The sequence below is a fragment of the Schistocerca cancellata genome, chromosome 7, assembly GCF_023864275.1.
Source record: "Schistocerca cancellata isolate TAMUIC-IGC-003103 chromosome 7, iqSchCanc2.1, whole genome shotgun sequence".
Lineage (NCBI taxonomy): Eukaryota > Metazoa > Arthropoda > Insecta > Orthoptera > Acrididae > Schistocerca > Schistocerca cancellata.
The window spans coordinates 288,798,310-288,811,365 of record NC_064632.1 but is presented as its reverse complement, the minus strand read 5'-3'; the positions used below and the strand labels follow the sequence as shown (position 1 = coordinate 288,811,365).

Below are 13,056 nucleotides of genomic sequence, written 5' to 3'. Positions count from 1 at the left end.
AGCACTCCAGGCGACACTCTTATCTCTGATGAACACTTTCCTTCTAGGACAGAATACTGGGTCTAGTTACTTAAGAAGACTTCGAGCCCCTTACATACCTGGGCAAGTATTCCATATTATCCGGTGGTATCACCTGCGGGGTTCTGAACTGGAATATAGCGCAGGTTTTTCACGGCTAATCTTTATTTAGTTGAATGACAGTTGAGCAAGTCTTGGAAAGAGTCAGGCAGTGTCGTGTATTTCTGTCTAGTTATCGTCTTTAAGGTTCCATTTGCCCGATAGAAGCCTAGTGAAAGTCCTGTAACTATTAATGTGGCATTACAATGTAGTACCGTATTGGAGCTGAGTAGGTGTCTTAAAAAAAGTTATACGGCCGGTGAAAAATGAGTATATAACTCATATTGATCACTTGACGATTTTCAGATTTATTTCCTTATATATGCGTAACCCCAGCGTAATTCTTGGATTTATACGCCAAGCGAACCTCACGTATCGCGTGTAAACGTTCGTACTTGACTTTAACACCGTTTGCACTCCAAGCTAAAGTTTTAAACTTACGCTTGACGCAACTAGTAACCACACCATTTACTAAAAACTCCGTGTTAAACACAATGCTTATTTGATGCTAGCACTTTTCTGCGAAAGATGTAAATGAGTTTAGCCTCCCAAAATTTCTGTGGTGTGTGAGGCAACATTTTTCTCTGTATAATACATAAGCTTGTTTTTGTCATAAGCTTGTTTCCCGTATAGATTAATTTTGAAATCATTTCCTGAGTCTTTAGGACAGTCTCACCTCTTCCGTTAGTTGTAAGTACGTAACACTGATTTCACGTATTTATTTGGTCCTCTGTCACTTTGCCAAACGCTGCATTTCATCACTTTAATTTAAGTTTAATAAGAAGTTGTTCTGATTTCTCTCTTCAAGGGCATCGTCTATTGCCTGTGGTTGGAAACCTGGGAATTTCAGTAGAAAAATTTAGTCTAATGGTTGCTGAATGATAGAGATTGGTCTGTTAAAATAATATTTATTTAAACAGCTTGCAATAATCAATCAGGACACTTAAATGTCGAGGCTATACAACAATTCGAGAATGAAGTTACACAATTAAAATAGAAAATGATAAGGAAATTAATGGTTATTAGCATCGCAATCAGTCATGGTACTGGACACTTACAACCAAGATGGTGCCCAGACACATGAATGACATAAATTATGCTTTCAACCCCGATTGCAAAATTATGTAATTACACGAAAAAGTATTAATTCGAACATAAACACACAACAGACCAATGAATAACGGAAGACTCAGAAAGAAACGTCACTAGGCGGGTGAGCTCCAATGAGCTAACTCGATTACGAAACGAAAGGTGAGTGGTTACGAAAGGAGTCCCCTTTGAACCAAGAATCAGACTGCAGAAAAACTTGCATAGCAGTGCGTGAAGCGTGTATATCATGAAAGGAAGCTCAAACAACAGCAACCAGGAATGAGCTTCTCTTTCTTCAATATGTCACGATTTCCGAAGTCGGAAGCGTTTATTGCAGGTGTTATCTTACTATGATCGCCATTGATGTGGCTGCCGACAAGTCGGGATGCACCAAAATCGGCCGCTGCTAACTGTTACTGACAGCAGATTTTATGTCATTACGTATAGCGGATCTCATTACCCTCTTGATTACTCGAATCAGAAAACCCGTACCGATCCGAATACGAATCCTAATGCCCCTCTAACAGTTAGGCAGATTTCCTGTAGACCCCGGGAAAGCACATCTTTTCTAGCCAATCCCAGAAAAGATCTAAGTACTCCTCCAAACTGTGTTCTGGAAGTCCGTTCCCTGGCTCCCAGCGTCAAGATAAGCATGTGTCGGACAATGGGATACGCTTATAAAGAAATGGGGAACGAGTCGCCCCCCGTTCCTACGTATGGACTTCTTTGTCGGAATTTCTGGAAAATTTGTTTGCGGAGCATTTCCACGGGAACGGAAGAGATTGGAAATTTGCAGACTCACGAGTGGCTATTTATTTTGCTTGAAGAGACAAGCCTGGAGATCACACACAGGAGAATAGCGGCAAGTGGACAGCTGAGGCCTTCACCCAAAGGCTACTAACATGCAGAGTTCTCACCCCTTCCGGCAGTAGTTTCCATGTCTGCTATAGAGGAGTTTTTGTTTTTTTTTTTTTTGGTCATCAGTCTACTGACTGGTTTGATGCGGCCCGCCACCAATTCCTTTCCTGTGCTAACCTCTTCATCTCAGAGTAGCACTTGCAACCTACGTCCTCAATTATTTGCTTGACGTATCCCAATCTCTGTCTTTCTCTACAGCTTTTGCCCTCTACAGCTCCCTCTAGTACCATGGAAGTCATTCTCTCATGTCTTAGCAGATGTCCTATCATCCTGTCCCTTCTCCTTATCAGTGTTTTCCACATATTCCTTTCCTCTCCGATTCTGCGTAGGACCTCCTCATTCCTTACCTTATCAGTCCACCTAATTTTCAACATTCGTCTATAGCACCACATCTCAAATGCTTCGATTATCTTATGTTCCGGTTTTCCCACAGTCCATGTTTCACTACCATACAATGCTGTACTCCAGAAGTACATCCTCAGAAATTTCTTCCTCAAATTAAGCTGGTATTTGATATTAGTAGACTTCTCTTGGTCAGAAATGCCTTTTTCGCCATAGCGAGTCTGCTTTTGATGTCCTCTTTGCTCCGTCCGTCATTGGTTATTTTACTGCCTAGGTAGCAGAATTCCTTAACTTCATTGACTTCGTGACCATCAATCCTGATGTTAAGTTTCTCGCTGTTCTCATTTCTACTACATCTCATTACCTTCGTCTTTCTCCGATTTACTCTCAAACCATACTGTGTACTCATTAGACTGTTCATTCCGTTCAGCAGATCATTTAATTCTTTTTCACTTTCACTCGGGATAGCAATGTCATAAGCGAATCGTATCATTGATATCCTTTCATCTTGTATTTTAATTCCACTCCTGAACCTTTGTGTTATTTCCATCATTGCTTCCTCGATGTACAGATTGAAGAGTAGGGGCGAAAGGCTACAGCCTTGTCTAACACCCTTCTTAATACGAGCACTTCGTTCTTGATCGTCCACTCTTATTATTCCCTCTTGGTTGTTGTACATATTGTATATGACCCGTCTCTCCCTATAGTTTACCACTACTTTTTTCAGAATCTCGAACAGCTTGCACCATTTTATATTGTCGAGCGCTTTATCCAGGTCGACAAATCCTATGAAAGTGTCTTGATTTTTCTTTAGCCTTGCTTCCATTATTAGCCCTAACGTCAGAATTGCCTCTCTCGTCCCTCTACTTTTCCTAAAGCCAGACTGATCGTCACCTAGCGCATTCTCAATTTTCTTTTCCATTCTTCTGTATATTATTCTTGTAAGCAGCTTCGATGCATGAGCTGTTAAGCTGACTGTGCGATAATTGTCGCACTTGTCAGCTCTTGCCGTTTTCGGAATTGTGTGGATGATGCTTTTCCGAAAGTCAGATGGCATATCGCCAGACTCATATATTCTACACACCAACGTTAATAGTCGATTTGTTGCCACTTCTCCCAATGATCTTAGAAATTCTGATGGTATGTTATCTATCCCTTTTGCCTTATTTGACCGTAAGTCCTCCAAAGCTCTTTTAAATTCCGATTCTAATACTGGATCCCCTGCCGGCCGCGGTGGCCGTGCGGTTCTGGCGCTGCAGTCCGGAACCGCGGGACTGCTACGGTCGCAGGTTCGAATCCTGCCTCGGGCATGGGTGTGTGTGATGTCCTTAGGTTCGTTAGGTTTAAGTAGTTCTAAGTTCTAGGGGACTTATGACCTAAGATGTTGAGTCCCATAGTGCTCAGAGCCATTTGAACCATTTGATCTGGATCCCCTATCTCTTCTAAATTGACTCCTGTTTCTTCTTCTATCACATCAGACAAATCTTCACCCTCATAGAGGCTTTCAATGTATTCTTTGCACCTATCTGCTCTCTCCTCTGCATTTAACAGTGGAATTCCCGTTGCACAACAAAGGTTGTTTTGACTTTCCTGTATGCTGAGTCTCTCCTACCGACAATCGTATCTTTTTGGATGTCTTCGTATTTTTCCTGCAGACATTTCGTCTTAGCTTCCGTGCACTTCCTATTTATTTCATTCCTCAGCGACTTGTATTTCTGTATTCCTGATTTTCCCGGAACATCTTTGTACTTCCTCCTTTCATCAATCAACTGAAGTATTTCTTCTGTTACCCATGGTTTCTTCACAGCTACCTTCTTTGTACCTATGTTTTCCTCCCCAATTTTTGCGATGGCCCTTTTTAGAGATGTCCATTCCTCTTCAACTGCACTTCCTACTGCGCTATTCCTTATTGCTGTATCTATAGCGTTAGAGAACTTCAAACGTATCTCGTCATTCCTTAGTACTTCCGTATCCCATTTCTTTGCGTATTGATTCTTCCTGACTAATGTCTTGAACTTCAGCCTACTCTTCATTACTACTATATTGTGATCTGAGTCTATATCTGCTCCTGGGTGTGCCTTACAATCCAGTATCTGATTTCGGAATCTCTGTCTGACCATGTTGTGATCTAATTGAAATCTTCCCGTATCTCCCGGCCTTTTCCAAGTATACCTCCTCCTCTTGTGATTCTTGAACAGGGTATTCGCTATTACTAGCTGAAACTTGTTAGAGAACTCAATTAGACTTTCTCCTCTTTCATTCCTTGTCCCAAGCCCATATTCTCCTGTAACCTTTTCTTCTACTCCTTCCCCTACAACTGCATTCCAGTCGCCCATGACTATTAGATTTTCGTCCCCCTTTACATACTGCATTACCCTTTCAGTATCCTCATACACTTTCTCTATCTGTTCGTCTTCAGCTTGCGACGTCGGCATGTATATCTGAACTATCGTTGTCGGTGTTGGTCTGCTGTCGATTCTGATTAGAACAACTCGGTCACTGGACTGTTCACAGTAACACACCCTCTGCCCTACCTTCCTATTTATAACGGATCCTACACCTGTTATACCATTTTCTGCTGCTGTTGATATTACCCGATACTCATCTGACCAGAAATCCTTGTCTTCCTTCCACTTCACTTCACTGACCCCTACTATATCTAGATTGAGCCTTTGCATTTCCCTTTTCAGATTTTCTAGTTTCCCTACCACGTCCAAGCTTCTGACATTCCACGCCCCGACTCGTAGAACGTTATCCTTTCGTAGATTATTCAGTCTTTTTCTAATGGTAACCTCTCCCTTGGTAGTCCCTTCCCGGAGATTCGAATGGGGGACTATTCCGGAATCTTTTGCGAATGGAGAGATCATCATGACACTTCTTCAAATACAGGCCACATGTCCTGTGGATACACGTTACGTGTCTTTAATGCCGTGGTTTCCATTGCCTTCTGCATCCTCATGTCGTTGATCATTGCTGATTCTTCCTCCTTCAGAGGCAATTTCCCACCCCTAGGACAAGAGAGTGCCCTGAACCTCTATCCGCTCCTCCGCCCTCTTTGACAAGACCGTTGGCAGAATGAGGCTGACTTCTTATGCCGGAAGTCTTCGGCCGCCAACGCTGATTATTTATCAAAGTTTAGGCAGTGGCGGGGATCGAACCCGGGACCGAAGACGTTTTGATGATGAATCTAAGACGCTACCCCTAGACCACGGCGCTACCCCTATAGAGGATAGCAGTCTTTAATTTCACCACTCTTTGTCTGTGGAGGCTGAGCAGGAAGATAATTCCTACAAGCCTCGCGTGACTGTGTGGCCTGCTAGCGTAAGAGCTGCCTTCTGAGTGACCGCCAGCTCTTCCAAAGCGTAGGAAATCTCCTCCAGTTTTCACCCGAGATACATTTAATGGGAAGGACTACTACAAGGAAAAATGTTTTAGGTATAGAGAGGTGGGTACCCCACGTTGCTACAAGCGACCCCTTACCACTCATGTAATCCACTCATGTAATCGGAAAGTAAACGAAGCAAGAGAGTCTCATATCCAAATTTAGTACTTAAATAGGATAAAATGTGAGATGAAAGGCCTGAGACAGGAATTGGACTGAGAAAGTAGTGTATCTCACGACGCGTGAATACCTGTACTTTATTCATGTGGTTGTAACTTGCAACAAACTTTGCATATAATTTCAATTCTTTACGAAACATTTTGTACTGTTAGTCCCGATACAATGATGTTTATCGCTTACTACATGCTGTTCATGTAGTAAAACTGCCACATGAAGCATGACCTTTCAGTTTATTACTTCTTTACTACTAAATTTTTTTATGACACTTTTTCAGCGTGTTTTCGAATATACCACTGAGTGTACCAGAAAAATTCAGTTGTGTATCTCTTAGTTCAAGAGATACGACGTCATAAACATTGTGCTTCGTGGAAAGGAAACAGGGTGAAATTCTGTAGAGATCAGTGTCAAATATATTAAATATATACGAAATATATTTGACTCAATGAGACCCGGGGCAAGTAAAGCTAGCAACCTGCTTCACTGGTACTTTAAATATGATGCTGGCAACAATCAGAGCAAAATGCCTCGGACCATTGGAGGTGACGGAGTCCCACCTCTAATTGACAAAAAAGGACTCCTAAGATACGACTCGGCAAACGAATGATAACGAGACAGGGAACTGTTAATATCAATGGGGGCTACTCTGGGAAGAAGGTAGAGCTGGCAGAGGCTGCAAGTAAGATGGCGTTGGACGTTTTAGCTGTTAGTTACATTCGGGTAAGGGGTGAGAAAGAAAAGGAAGTGGGAGAATGCAAGGTCTACCTGTCAGGAGTCAAAGCAGGAATGGCACAATGGGGTGCAGGGCTTTACATCAGGAAAGAAATGGAACCCAGCGTAGTTGCAATAAGGTATACAAACTAACGACTGATGTGCACGGATTTGACAGTGTCTAACAAGAAAATTAGGATTGTGTCAGTATATTCGCATTGTGAAGAGACAGATCAAAATAAGATGGATAGTTTTTATGACGCACTCAGTGATGTAGTTGTTAGAGTAAAGGACAAGGACAGTTTCTGACCATGGGTGATTTTAATGCCAGGATTGGAAATCGAACAGAAGGGTATGAAAAGGTTATGTGTAAATTTGGAGAGGATATGGAGGCCAACAGGAACGGGAAACAACTCTAGGATTTCTGTGTCAGTATTGGCTTAGTAATCACAAATTCCTTCTTTGAACATAAGAACATGCACCAGTATTCTTGGGAAGGCAGGGGAACCAGATCTGTTATTGACTATATAATAACAGATCACGAATTCAGGAAGGCTGTGAGGGGCACACGTGTATTCAGGGGATTCGTTGATGACACTGATCACTATTTAATCTGCAGTGAAATTGGTATTGTGAGGCCGAAAGTGCAGGAGGTCAAGTCCATATGTAGGAGGATAAGAGTGGAGAAACTTCAGGATAAGGAAATCAGGGACAACTACATAACAGTTATCTCAGAAAGGTACCAGTTAGTTGAATGTAGTCAATTACAGTCATTGGAAAAGGAATAGACAAGGTACAGGGACACAGTACTAGAAGTGGCTAAAGAATGTCTTGGAACAGTAGTGTGTAAAGGTACGATGAAGCAAACAGCTTGGTGGAATGACACAGTCAAGGCAGCCTGTAAAAGTAAAAAGAAGGCGTATCAAAAATGGCTACATACTAAAACTCAGGTAGCAGAGAAAGTTATGTTGAAGAAAGAAACAAAGCCAAACAGATAATTGCAGCATCCAAGAAGAAATCTTGGGAAGACTTTGGAAACAGGTTGGAGACTTTAGGGTCAAGTTGCTGGAAAACCATTCTGGAGTGTAATTAGCGGTCTTAGAAAGGGAGGTAAGAAGGAAATGACAAGTATTTTGGACAGGTCAGGAAAACTGCTGGTGAATCCTGTTGATGCCTTGGGCTGATGTAGGGAATATTTTGAAGAGTTTTTCAATGTAGGTGAAAATACCATCAGTAATGTTTCAGATTTCGATGTACAATGGGATAGGAATGATGATGGAAATAGGATCACATTTGAGGAAGTGGACAAAATGGTCAATAGATTGCAGTGCAATAATGCAGCTGGGGTGGATGAAATTAAGTTGGAACTCATCAAATACAGTGGAATATCAAGTCTTAAATGGCTACACAGGATAATTGAAATGGCGTGGGAGTCGGGACAGGTTCCATCAGACTGATCGAAAGCAGTAATCACACCAATCTTTAAACATGAAAACAGAAAAGATTGTAACAACTACGGAGATATCTCTTTAATCAGCGTTGTGTGTAAAATCTTCTCAGGTATTGTTGCAAGGAAAGTGCGGGTATTAATTGAGCACAAATTAGATGAAAATCAGTGTGGATTTAGGACTCTTAGAGTTTGTCAGGACCAGATCTTTAGCTTTCGGGAAAAAATGGAGAAGTGTTACCAGTGGAACATGGAGTTTTATCTATACTTTATAGACCCAGAAAAGGCATATGACCTGGTTCCTAGGAGGAAGTTATTGTCTGTTCTACGAGATTATGGAATAGGAGACAAACTTTTGCAAGTAATTAAAGGTCTTTACATGGATAGGCAGGCAGCAGTTAGAGTTGACGGTAAATTGAGTTCATGGTTCAGAGTAGTTTCAGAGGTAAGACAGGGCTGCAACCTGTCTCCACTGTTGTTCATATTATTTATGGATCATATGTTGAAAATAATAAACTGGCTGGGTGAGATTAAGATATGTGAACGCAAAATAAGCAGTCTCGCATTCATATTATTTATGGATCATATGTTGAAAATAATTGGCTGGGTGAGATTAAGATATGTGAACGCAAAATAAGCAGTCTCGCATATGTGGATGTGATGGCAGATTCGGTTGAAAGTTTGCAAAGTAATATTTCAGAGCTAGATCAGAAATGTAAGGACTATGGTATGAAGATTAGCATCTCCAAAACGAAAGTAACGTCAATGGAAAAGAGATATAAACGGATTGAGTGCCAAATAGGAGGAACAAAGTTAGAACAGGCGGACGGTTTCAAGTACTTAGGATGCATATTCTCACAGGGTGGCAATAAAGTGAAAGAACTGGAAACGAAGTGTAGCAAAGCTAATGCAATGAGCGCTCAGCTACGATCTACTCTCTTCTGCAAGAAGGAAGTCAGTACCAAGGCTAAGTTATCTGTGCACCGTTCAGTCTTTCGACCAACTTTGTTGTACGGGAGTGAAAGCTGGGTGGATTCAGGTTACCTTATAAGGTTGCGGTTACGGATATGAAAGTAGCTAGCATGATTGCAGGTACTAGTAGATGGGAACAATGGCAGAAGGGTGTCCACAATGAGGAAATCAAAGAAAAACTGGGAATAAACTTTATAGATGTAGCAGTCAGGGCGAACAGGTTTAGATGGTGGGGTCATGTTACACGCACGGGAGAAGCAAGGTTACCCAAGAGACTCATGGGTTCAGCAGTAGAGGTTAGGAGGAGTCATGATAGACCAAGGAGAAGGTACCTTGATTCGGTTAAGAATAATTTTGAAGTAATAGGCTTAACATCAGAAGAGGCACCATTGTTAGCACTGAATAGGGGATCATGCAGGAATATTATAAGGGGGACTATGCTCCAGACTGAACGCTGAAAGGCATAATCAGTCTTATATGATGATGATGATGATGATATATTTGACGTGTGTCTGCGGTCGAAGCTACGGGTAGAAAGCTCATCCTAAACTCCTCCAATGATTTCAGTCATGTTTGGTACTAAATACGAGACACGAAACTAAAGTGGTAAGAATTGCCAGCTTTATATTGGGATAAGGATCACTATGCAGAGAGTAAGGGGGAGGAGGAGATGGACAGACAGATAGAGGGACGGAGAAGCCGTAGAAGGGTAAGGGGAAATGGACGGAGAGAGAGAAGAGAGCAAGAGATGGAGAGAGAAAGATATGAGGAGCGGACAGTTATAAAAAGGAAAGAGATAGAGACGGGCGGAGTGAGTGGAAGGAGAGAATATGGAGAGAGAGTAGAGGAGTGAATGGAATCGGAAGGTTGGAGGGTAGTTATGTACAGAGTGGAAAGGAGCAGATTGGCAGAGGGGAGATGAGCAAATGACAGATGGGGAGCAGCAGACAGACAGAGAAAGGGGGGCTGGAGCAGAGAAGGGCAGGAGGAGATGAATAGGGGGCTGGAGGAGGTGGACAGAGAGAGGGGGTGGAGGAGGTGGACAGAGAGAGGGGGGTGAGGGAAGTGAACAGAGGTAGAGAGAGGGAGCATGAGGAGTTGGAGTAATAGAAGACAGCAATAAATACGTACAGGGTGACAATTCTTGAACTGTAAGAAATAAAATCTCATAATTTCTGAACCGTTTGCATTATGACGTTCAGATTGCACGGTGGGCCGCTGGTCACGATGAGAATTGTCGGAATGCATGTTAAAATGTTACGATACAAAATGCTGGAGCGTATAGCACTTGTGAAGGTCTAATATGCGACCAATAAAGCCCAACTGAGGCTCAAAGGAAGTTTGCCACCGAGTTCAAGCTGAAGACAAGGGGTCTAAGTGTGCTGACAATCAAGATTTTTATCAGCCAGTTTAAAGGATGGGTAGCAATGGTGATGACACTGTTGGCAAAATCGGTCGTCAAAAAAGGCTGAAAACGCCTGAAAACGTAGAGGAGACATGTGTTTCAAACCAGCCCTAGGAAATCGAAAAGACGAGATTCATAACAGGTGGGAATGAAACGGGAGGCACTCCGACAAATTGTTGTTGATGACCTGCATCTCTTCCCATACAAAATTCAAACTCATCAGCCATAGGGCACTCGAAGAGCGGTTGTGTTTCACCAACACTATTGTCCACAGAATTGACGAACAGGACTTTGATGTAAATACGATCTGATTTAATGACAAAGCTCACTTTATTTTAGGTGGGTTCGTCGATAAGCAAACCTGGCGCATTTGGGGGACAGAGAATCCGCATTTCGCGATCGAGAAGTCTCTTCACCCTCAGCGCGTGACCGTGTGGTGTGCAGTGTACAGGCACGGAATAACCAATGCGATATCTTTGATAGCATGGTGACTGCTAAATAGTACGTGAAGGTTTTGGAAGTTGGTTTTATCTCCATTAATCGAAGTATCTCCGATTTCTACAAGATGTGGTTCATGCAAGCAGGAGAGTATTTCAGGTCCTGGAGAAGCACTTTGGGGACTGCACTCAGGCTCTGGAGTACCCAGAGGCCACTGGTATGGGCCTTGATTGGCCAACATATTCCCTGGAACTGAACATATACGACTCCCTTTAGAACGGCTATATTAACGACAAGGTTACAGCAATAATCTCAAAACCATTGCTGAGCTGAAAACAGCCTTTCAGGAGATCATCGACAGCATCTACGTTCCGACACTTCAGCGAGTCATGCAGAATTTCGCTATTCGTCTGCACCATATGATCGCCAGTACTTCTACAGCTGTACTCACCTGAAGATGGCCAAAAGACTTTGTGCCGAAATATCGTGGCAAGATGTTACTGACTTACGGTAGTTCTCCCGTGTTTTTATGTAACAATAATAAAACGGCCTTCATAAGGGCGGGAAGTGTGAAGTGAATAGCGCCTGCTGTAATGAGTACAGCTGGTGACGTCTGGGGACTGACCTGCTTGGACTTGCCCTTGGAGCAGCGGCGGCGCTTCTTCTTGGCGTCGGGCGCGGCGCGGTACGTCTCGATGCGCAGCGCGGGCGCCGCCGCCGACGAGGGCGCCGAGCCGCCGGCCGGCCCGGCCACGTCCTTGAGCAGCAGCGAGCGCGGGCAGCCGCGGCGCTCGTACCACAGCCCGCGCACGGGGGCCGGCGGCGCCTTGTGCGGGGGCGGCGCGGGGGCGGCGGCGGCGGCGGCGGCGGGGGCGGGCGGCGCGCGCGGCGGCAGCGGCAGCGGCTGGCTGCGCCGGCGTTCGCACGTGCACACCAGCGCGGCCGCCGACGGCCCGGGCTCGCACGGCGACGGCATCGCAACTGCCTCCTGCCAACATACACAACAACACGTTGCACTTCAACGGTCACATTTGATGGGAGCGCGCAGCTTAAGGCGCCTACATACGAGGCCAATGAACCACAACCAGACGCTTCAATGGCCGAGATTTACTTAGTATATATGAACGGCAAATCTAAGACAACGAAGTGGCTGGCCTTGGATGCGGTTCGCACAACAGGTGGTAGTGGACCTCTCTCCTAGCATCAATGCTCGAATGTTGGCTCACAAGGGGAGCCCACGACGTTAGGAACGCGGATATACTGTAAACTTCGTACACTCGTAGTACTCCATGAGGACAGCAAAATGTGTAAGCGGTAGCTCATACTTCTCATGCGTTACTGAGAAAATCGCAAGATAATTTCGGTCGTCAAATATGTATCTGTGCGTGGCTATTTTAACCATGAAGCGGCTGCAGCTCTGTGGTGGTGACACGGTAGCTCAACGTATAGCCGGCACGGTAGCTCAGCGTGTTCGGTCAGAGAGCCGGTTGGCCTCCGTAATAAAAAACTGAGTGGAAGGATCAACCATCGAACTTGAACAGGATGTCTTGCGACGTCCGCAACGACGAAACACAACGATCAATACAAAACAAAAAAACAAAAAACAAAAAACAAAAAAAAAACGTATTCGGTCAGAGCGTCAACTTTCCTTTCCAGTAAAAGAACTGAGCGAACGGATGAACGAAAAAACTGCACGGGTGTCATCGGACGTCCACCCTGAACAATTTCAGCGAATAATATACAGATAAGGAAAGGACAGAACCCACTTTATTGTCTATAATAAATCATACAATCGCCGTTGATCTTTATTTTACAATTGCCATTGCCGACTTTCGCCCATAAAATGAGGCACTCATCAGCATTTAACTTCTTCTTCCTTCTCGTAGTCAAAACAAATGGCATGCTTGGAACAAGAGTACCATAAGGCTGTTTAGCCAAGAGTCCTGTAGTCTCAGCTATACTCCATGTCTTCCAAGCCAAAATGTTAGCATCTGGAACTGCTTCAAGGCCACCATAATCTGCTTGATTGCCCCATACAACAGCAAGTGTCAACCAGGT

General features: G+C 43.8%; 1 protein-coding gene across 1 annotated transcript in view; it reads right to left on the bottom strand.

The window, feature by feature from the left end:
- The window catches only part of LOC126092242 (dipeptidase 1-like), a 704,929-nt gene extending 693,195 nt beyond the window's left edge, over nucleotides 1–11,734 (bottom strand). The window contains exon 1 of the mRNA XM_049907748.1: nucleotides 11,624–11,734. The gene's annotated coding sequence lies outside the window, so the exon portion shown is untranslated. The remainder of the gene's footprint in view (nucleotides 1–11,623) is intronic.
- Nucleotides 11,735–13,056: the final 1,322 nt, after the last annotated feature.